At 41.3% G+C, this 8,668-nt stretch overlaps 1 long non-coding RNA gene across 1 annotated transcript in view; it reads left to right on the top strand.

The window, feature by feature from the left end:
• LOC107682347 (uncharacterized) overlaps window positions 1-8,668 on the top strand; it is a 23,824-nt gene that overhangs the window by 3,534 nt on the left and 11,622 nt on the right. The window contains exon 2 of the long non-coding RNA XR_001633461.1: window positions 2,756-2,765. This is a non-coding gene — a long non-coding RNA (uncharacterized LOC107682347). The remainder of the gene's footprint in view (window positions 1-2,755; window positions 2,766-8,668) is intronic.

Genomic DNA, 8,668 nt, shown 5'->3' with positions numbered 1-8,668 from the left:
AAGGGAGGGGGGGGGGGGGGGGGGACAGACCAGCGAGGCTCTAGCCGAACAACAACCCCAGCGGACGACCAGGGCAGAACCAGGAGCTTGGCAGACTGTAAAGGCAGAACTGATGACCACCTCAATGGAGCTGACAGGGCCGATGAACCTCCTAGCAACTCATGTAGTACTGCAAAAATAAGCACAGAGATGTTAGTAACAGCCTTGACGGCTGTAACGGGACAGGCAGACAGTTCGACCACAGTCTCTTTGGCCATGACAAGGCAGGCTGAGAGTTCTGGAATGGACAGCACCGACCAGAGGGGAGCTGAAGCGGATGTCGCCGCCTCGAGGGGCTCCACAGCAGAACCCACCTCCTCAGGTTCTGAAGTGAATTCTGAAGGCTTACGGACTGGAGCGGGCTCTGCATTGGATTCTCAGGGCTCCCGGACTGGAGCGGGCTCTGGATTGAATTCTGAGGGTTCCTGGACTGGAGTGGATTCTAGAGTGGACTCGGAGGGCTCACGGACTGGAGCGGGCTCTTGAGTGGACTCTGAAGACTCCTGGACCGGAGTAAGTTTATGAGTGGACTCGGAAGGCTCACAGACTGGAGTGGGATCTGGAATAGACTCTGAAAACTCCTGGACCGGAGTAAGTTCATGAGTGAATTCTGAAAACTCACGGACTGAAGCAGACTCTGGAGTGGACTCTCAGAGCTCCCGGACTGGAACAGACTCTGGAGTGGACTCTGAGAGCTCCCGGACTGGAGTGAATTCAATTCAATTCAAGTTTTTGTATAGCGCTTTTTACGAAAAAAACAGGGCAACCAGAATAAAGAAACACATAACAAAAAACAATCAACCAGCAACTAAGGACACAGAAACCCGAGCTTATATGAGGATGAGTTAACAAGATAATGAGACGCAGCTGAATGTAATGAGACTAGAATGTCAAAGCAAAGGGTGATGGGAACTGAAGTCCAGAGAAACAAAACAAAACTACAAAGTGTGCCCACTAGTGACTATAAGGGGCACACCAACTAGACTCTGTGACACTGTATGAATAAGTTATGCATAGCATTAAATAGTAATTTAACTAAAGTAGCAGTTAACAAAACACATTTTATAGGAATCTTGATTCAATGCATTACACTCATTAAACACAAGATACTCGCTCTTTCACACACAAACAAACATCAGCACAGAAATACCGAAAAGCATGATTGAAACAGAGGCAAAACGTTTGGCAGCACTAGCTCACGGCATTGTTTGACTTTTCAGCATTTTGCCTTCCTTCATATGAGTGTTCAGCAAAGTGACATCAAATCTGATTGGTCCTTGGGGACAAGAAATGCTTCTTTGAATTCTTATCTTTTGTACTCAGTAGTGCTTTAAATGAGCTCAAGGTTTTTTCACCATCTTATCTAAAAAAAATATTCTGTGGCTCTCTGGAACTAGAAGAGCGCTTGTAATTCATGTTGAATACAAATCCACTTTATCCTTTGAAGAAAAAACGCTACCTGCAGCATTCCCAGACTTAACAAAATTACCTGAATGAAGCAGTGGCTGCACTGCTCTTGGCATCTAGAGTGAGGAACATTGAGGGCAACATTTTGAGTCTATAAGATAGTTGTAACCAGATGAGTCAAACATTTGTCTTTGCTATTAAGGTGAAATGTTAGTATTCAGTGTTCATTATTATCTTATCTTATCTTATCTTAGTACATCCAAAAGTGAAACTGGCTTTAACTAATGTACCTTTTTTTCCCCACAGGGAGCACCACGTTAGGCTATTTCTTTGCTACTGATTACCAAATATACAACTGATAGGTTTGACACAAAAAGCTTTTTATTATCTGAGCTATGAACTTTATGGTTGGCTTCTGAAATGAGTCCTAAATAAATAAATAAACAGACTGCTGAATGCAGATGTTCTGCTTTGATAAACACCTTTGATGCATAAAGAGGAAATGTCCTGAGATCATGAAAGCGTAAAATGAAGTTTCTATTAGAAGAAAGCCTGGCCATTTACTTCTGCATTATGTATCAAAGCACTCTGTAGTATTATCTGGTAACGGGGAAAGAGGGCAGACAGGATCGGTTACACGGCAGCGAATGCAAGGCAACCGTTCTCTGATACTGCAGGAGAACTTGTGATAAGCCCATTGGAAAGGTCAAAGTAAAGTTTAGCAATCAATCAGGGGAATCTGGCATTTAGACAACTATCCAAGTTGTTTATCACCATGAATAAAGGAATAGCTCTAATGCAGATTCAAACCTTGACTCTGGATACATAAAAGTCAGCTTTTATACAATCAGGTAATTTCATATTCATCTGGGATTTGTCTTCTGCTTGAAAGTTGGGAGTGTGTATCCATTACTCATTTTTGAGCTGGTGTCGGATGACATTAGTGTGTTCAGACATGCGTTTTGAACATCCGTGCAACTTGTTATAATCAAAGTGTAACAAAGAGGCAGTGGCGTTAGGATCCATGTGCAGCTTTATTAGTTCACAAGGCAGGTCATACAGGCATAAATCGTTAACTGGCGTCAGACACAATGAAGGCTGGGCAGAATCGTAAACAGTGTTCGTAATCAGCGTCGAGGCAGGCGGCAGACAAACAATGGCATGAATCAACAAGGCAGGCAGGGTCAGAATAGGTAGGCAGCAAGCAATCGTAAACGGGTAAACAGTCCAGGTAATCAACAGATATTCAACACAGGGAAAACGCTCAGAAATGTCTGCAAGGCAAAACAAGACTTTGCAATGACAGCAGGGAAGGCACAGTTTAAATAGACTGGGCAATAGGAAACACCTGTGCAGGTGATTAGTCTCTGGCATGGGGCATTGTGGGAATTGGAGTCCGAAGGGATAGCTCAGTGCATACGCGGCCCATAGTAAGTAGCGGCTCCAGTCGGTCTGATTGCGATGGCAGTATGATCGGAGGAAACGAGTGAGTTCTTGATTGAGACGTTCCACCTGACTGTTCGACTGTGGGTGATACCCGGAGGTAAGACTGACATTGATGTTGAGCTGTCGGCAGAAGGCTGATAGAGTTTGCAGTACATATGTGAGATTAGGTGGGGTTTCGGCTGGAGGTGGTTCGGTGCCCAGAGCGTCTGTGATCTCAGTCATGATGTCCCATTGTACGGGTGCGAGAATGATGGTAGACGGAATGATGGATTCCTGACAGGGAGACAGTGTGGATGATTCGTAGAGTTGAGATAGAGCATCCGCCTTAGTGTTCTGAGAGCCTGGACGGTAGGTTATTGTGAAGTTGAATCTGGTGAAGAACAGTGACCATCTTGCCTGTCTGTGATTGAGTCTTTTGGCTGATTTCAGATATTCCAGATTGCGGTGATCGGTGAGTACAGTAAAGGGGTGTTTGGCTCCCTCGAGCCAGGGACGCCACTCCTCAAAGGCGGCCTTCATGGCAAGAAGCTCTCGGTTGCCCACATCGTAGTTCTGCTCGGTGGGATTGATTTTGCGGGAATAAAAGGCGCAGGGATATAACTTAGGCAGGTTACCATGTCGTTGAGAGAGAACTGCCCCAATGCCCATGCTGGATGCGTCCACCTCCACAATGAACTCTCGTTCTGGGTCGGGATGGTGCAAGATGGGTGCGGTTGTAAATCTCTCCTTGAGGGTCTGAAAGGCTGAACGGGCTGCTGAGGACCATTCGAGGCGCTGACTACCCTTCTTAATCATAGAAGTCATGGGAGCTGCCACTGTGCTGAAGTTACGAATGAATCTCCGATAGAAGTTGGCAAATCCTAGAAAGCATTGTAGTTCTTTTAAGGTGGCAGGTAGAGGCCAGTCGACAACGGCTCGTACCTTCTTGTCGTCCATGGCCACCCCTCCTGAACTGATCACGTATCCGAGGAATGATACTGTCTCCTGATAAAACTCACACTTCTCGGCTTTGGCATATAGCTGGTGACTGATGAGACGTTGTAAGACCGCCCGGACATGCTTGACATGATCCTCGTACGAATCTGAGTAAATTAGGATGTCATCAATGTAAACAATGACCAAGCGATTTAACATGTCTCTGAACACATCATTGATGAAGGCCTGGAACACTGAAGGACTGTTGGCAAGCCCGAACGGCATAACAAAATACTCGTAGTGCCCAGTTGTGGTAGAGAACGCAGTCTTCCATTCATCACCCTCACGGATGCGAATGAGGTTGTAAGCACTGCGCAGATCCAGCTTGGTGAAGTATTTTGCCTTTCGGAGTTGTTCCAGAGCTGCAGGGACTAGGGACAAGGGGTAGCGAAACTTTATGGTGATGTCGTTGAGTCCTCGGCGAACAGACAAATGCGATGCGACTATCGTCTGTGGGATACAACATGGGTTGTTGGTGAACAAACATGGAACATTGGAGTAAGAAACCCTTACATTTTGAGGGTGAGCCATCAAACTTCTCGGGGAACGCCAGACGAGGGCTGGCGTTGGAGGTAGGTGCAACCGGGGCTTGAAGCGGTGGATTTGAAGGAGGGGCGTGAGCTTCGGGTGCTTGCAGACGAAGGGCTTGCAAGGTCTTTACCATCTCCTCCGTTAGTGAGGTAAGTCGGTTTAATTGTTGCTGGTGTGTGGCCAGAACCGATGCTTGAGCAGATACCTCTGTGGTGAAGTGATAGAATGCTGCTGGATCAATTTCTGGCGAAGTCTTCTATAACAAAGATGCAGTGGCGTTAGGATCCATGTGCAGCTTTATTAGTTCACAAGGCAGGTCATACAGGCATAAATCGTTAACTGGCGTCAGACACAATGAAGGCTGGGCAGAATCGTAAACAGTGTTCGTAATCAGGGTCGAGGCAGGCGGCAGACAAACAATGGCATGAATCAACAAGGCAGGCAGGGTCAGAATAGGTAGGCAGCAAGCAATCGTAAACGGGTAAACAGTCCAGGTAATCAACAGATATTCAACACAGGGAAAATGCTCAGAAATATCTGCAAGGCAAAACAAGACTTCGCAATGAGAGCAGGGAAACACCTGTGCAGGTGATTAGTCTCTGGCATGGGGCATTGTGGGAATTGGAGTCCGAAGGGATAGCTCAGTACTCCGGTGATGGTTCCCTCTGGTGGTGATCGGAGGGAGCCACAGAGGCTGAATTTGTGACACAAAGCAATGTTAAGAGGGTGTAAATTGAGGCGTTGTTGTGCTCTTGTAGGTGCACCTAGGTGAGGTGTTGTTGTGCTCCTGTAGCAATGAAAAACAGGTTATATCAGACAGGAGGAGTAAGAAAATAACTCATTTGTAATCAGCGGGAGAAACTTGTGCCAGTTATGCATACTAACATTCGGGTTCTGTAGGCAATTTAATCATGTTATTTCTGCAGTGCATATACTGTAAATTCATCTAGATAGATTTAACATGATATTGAATCATATTTCATCAATTACATTTTTAATAACATTAATAGCATAACATAAAATATTTTATTTTATGTTGTCATTCATTTCAATTACTTATTAATTGGTTTTCTTAATTTATTTAAAGTGGCTTTGTTTAGCTTAGTCATTCATTTATTAATAAATCAAGGCCAAGTTTAATTATTAATATTCATTATTAGTTAAATTTAAATAATATTATATTTAATATTAACATTTAATTTTATGTTATTGTTAATATTATTTTTTTATTTTTTATTTAATCAAAATAAAGGGAATGAATAGTAAATTATGGCCATGATTTAAATAAAATGAGGGAACAAATAAATATAAATGGGGAACACATTCTTGATTGTGGCCATGATAAACATATTTTTGGCTGCATATCATAGTACCATAAAGGTAATCTTATTCATGTTTGCTGGTAAATATTTAATAAATTAAAGGGCAGATGATGTGTACAATATTGTGAATAAGTTTTCTAAAGGAATTTTGTGCACTCAGATTCTGTGTAGGCCTGATGACAGCGTTGCATGTTACACATTAATAAATTATGAATTACATTTATCATTACATACTGCCACATTAAAAAAAAAAAATAGCAAGCAGCAAATACTGCCAGTATGCCAGTATTCTTTCCGACCAAAGTCTCCGTCTACTGATCTATTCCGCATTCTCTGTCACCACAGGAATTTAATGAGTTGTACATCACTTAGTCTCACTGTGTGAGGAAATCTTTCCAGGGCATGCTGGAGAAAATAATTAGAGGGCGAGATTGGAAAATGGCTGCTCCAGTCACCATCCACGCTGTGCTGCCCGACAGAGGTGTTCCAGGGTTGCTGTGTTTCCTCGCTCTCTCCTAGGTAAGTGCTTGTGAGAAATGGACTTTGTCAGCGGTGGCAGTTATTGTCTGGTGCAATGAGAGCAGGGGGAAACTCTTGGACATTTCGGATGGCTGGCCTTCTCGGCCCTAACTTTCGATGGTTAATATCCCACTCCAGTATCAGAGAGGCAGTCTGGGTAGCACTTCTACACCCGAGAAGGAATGTAATTTCAGAGAACATCTCTTCCTTATTTCTCGGAATCATTTTCCTCTGAGAACAAAAGGTCAAAAAGAGAGCGATGCGGCCACCGGCAATACACATTTTGTATCTAGGGATCAATAATTTACTCTTAGAGGAAAGTGACGTCTTAATCGAGACTACTCTGTACTCTCCCATTCAAATAGCCGGAAGGATCTATAGTTATTTACATCAACCTCATGGACACTGACTCAGCAAAGTGATTTAAATGGAGGACTGAAATGAAATTTCTATTGTGGGTTGTTCTATATTCCATAAAAAGTAGTGGCATCATATCTGCTACTGCTTTTATAGCATATTTGTGGGTTTGTTAATTAGCACGAATGATACCAAAATATAATTTTCATCAAATAAAGGGATTATCAGTGTCCTTATATCTCATTCAGGACCAGATCAGTCTGATTCACAAATCAATGATTTTTATGAGTCAGTCCTTTTAAATGGTTTGATCAAAAATACTGGGAATTTTTAATTTGTTGTGTGTACTAGCGATAGGAAGACAGATTATTTTCCACAAACTGGTTCTTTCAGACAGCTTGTTTCAATGATCAGTTAAAAAAAAAAAAGAAATGTACCAGTTAGTTTACATAATCATGCAATTACATCTCATATACTAATTCTAATATTAAAGTATTCAATAATGATGTCTAAAGCTTATCAAGTGAATAAACTATAGTCTTAATCAGCTCAACTTTTTAGATAAACCCAGAGGAACCATAAAGTATTGTTTCACAAAAAAGAGCCAGTTCAAAAGAACGATTTATTTGCAAATTGGACATTAGTGTGTACTTGTGATTTTTTTCTTGTGATTGAATATGATGTGATATGCTCAGGCGAAATACGTATGTATGCAATTCACCATGAAATTCATCCCGACTGCTCTAACGTATATAAATTAGGTGTATCTGAGGCCTCGTTTACACTGCAGGTCTTGATGCCCAATTCTGATTTGTTGCCTATATCTGATTTTTTTGGCTGTCCGTTTACACGTTCTTTCAATTGTGACCCATATCCGATTCATGTGTTTACACTTGCCACATACCATCTGAAACATCGTGCATGCGTTGTTGTCATTTACCGCCTCAACATGTGCTTCCTCCTGAGACTAATGTGACCTGTGCTGACAAAACGAGTCACAATGAGCAATTTAAAAAATGACATTCTCCATTAAAAGACCTTCAAAATGATTTATGATTTGTTGGAATCGGACAAAAACTGACCGAGCTACACCCGTTTGAAGTCGATAGAGTGAAGTCATCCGTCTTTTCTTATTATTAATTACTATATTAATAATCACAATGCAGCTATTTTTTATTTGATCTTTGCTATTATAAATAAGAACAGATGCATTTACATTTACATTTAGTCATTTAGCAGACGCTTTTATCAAAAGCGAGTTACAAATGAGGACGATGGAAGCAATCAAAATCAACAAAAGAGCAATGATATACAAGTGCTATAACAAGTCTCAGTTAGCTTAACGCAGTACGCGTAGCAAGGTTTTTTTAAATAATATAATAAATACAAATAAAACAGATAGAATAGAAAAAAGAATAGAGCAAGCTAGTGTTAAAGTCTTATTTGCTTTTGTTAATTGTATAATAGGCATAAATGAAAAGAAAACAGATAGAAAACAAAAAGATTAGATAGCAAGTGTTAGTTTTTTTTTTTGTTAAGGAAAACAAGCAGCAAATGAGTGCAAGTCTAAAAGGGACAAGCAGATGCAAAAAAAAGCAGTAGAACAAATAGCCTAGAAAGAAACAAATAATGCATTACCTTTATCATTTTATATCTAAACTAACGCATTAATGTACGAAAAACAAATAATCAAATGTAAAAATAACCTAAGTGTGTTCATTACAAATAAATTGATTATTAAAACTACAAAAGCAGTTCAATTAAGTGCAGCGAGTGATTCCCTCTTTTCTTTTATTGTTAGATTAACATTAATGATACAGACATCCTATACTGTAATGCACTGATCTAATAGGCCTATAATGTTACAAATCAGATGTTTTTCCCCAACAGTTCCCTAAGCGTTCACTTAAGACAGAACAGATTATGTTTGCGTGAATACTGAAATACTGTAATTCTGTATATGTGTGTATTTATCGGGATCGCGCGCCGTCAGAAGCGCCGTTATGTGCACGCACTACGGATGACAGTCCGTGCGAGAAGCGAGCGGAGAAAAGGTAATCCTCTCAGTAAAT

Source organism: Sinocyclocheilus anshuiensis, unplaced genomic scaffold, assembly GCF_001515605.1.
Source record: "Sinocyclocheilus anshuiensis isolate Anshui unplaced genomic scaffold, SAMN03320099.WGS_v1.1 scaffold1098, whole genome shotgun sequence".
Taxonomy (NCBI): Eukaryota; Metazoa; Chordata; class Actinopteri; order Cypriniformes; family Cyprinidae; genus Sinocyclocheilus; species Sinocyclocheilus anshuiensis.
Note: the sequence above shows the minus strand (reverse complement) of the source record. Positions and strands in the feature narration are given on the sequence as shown.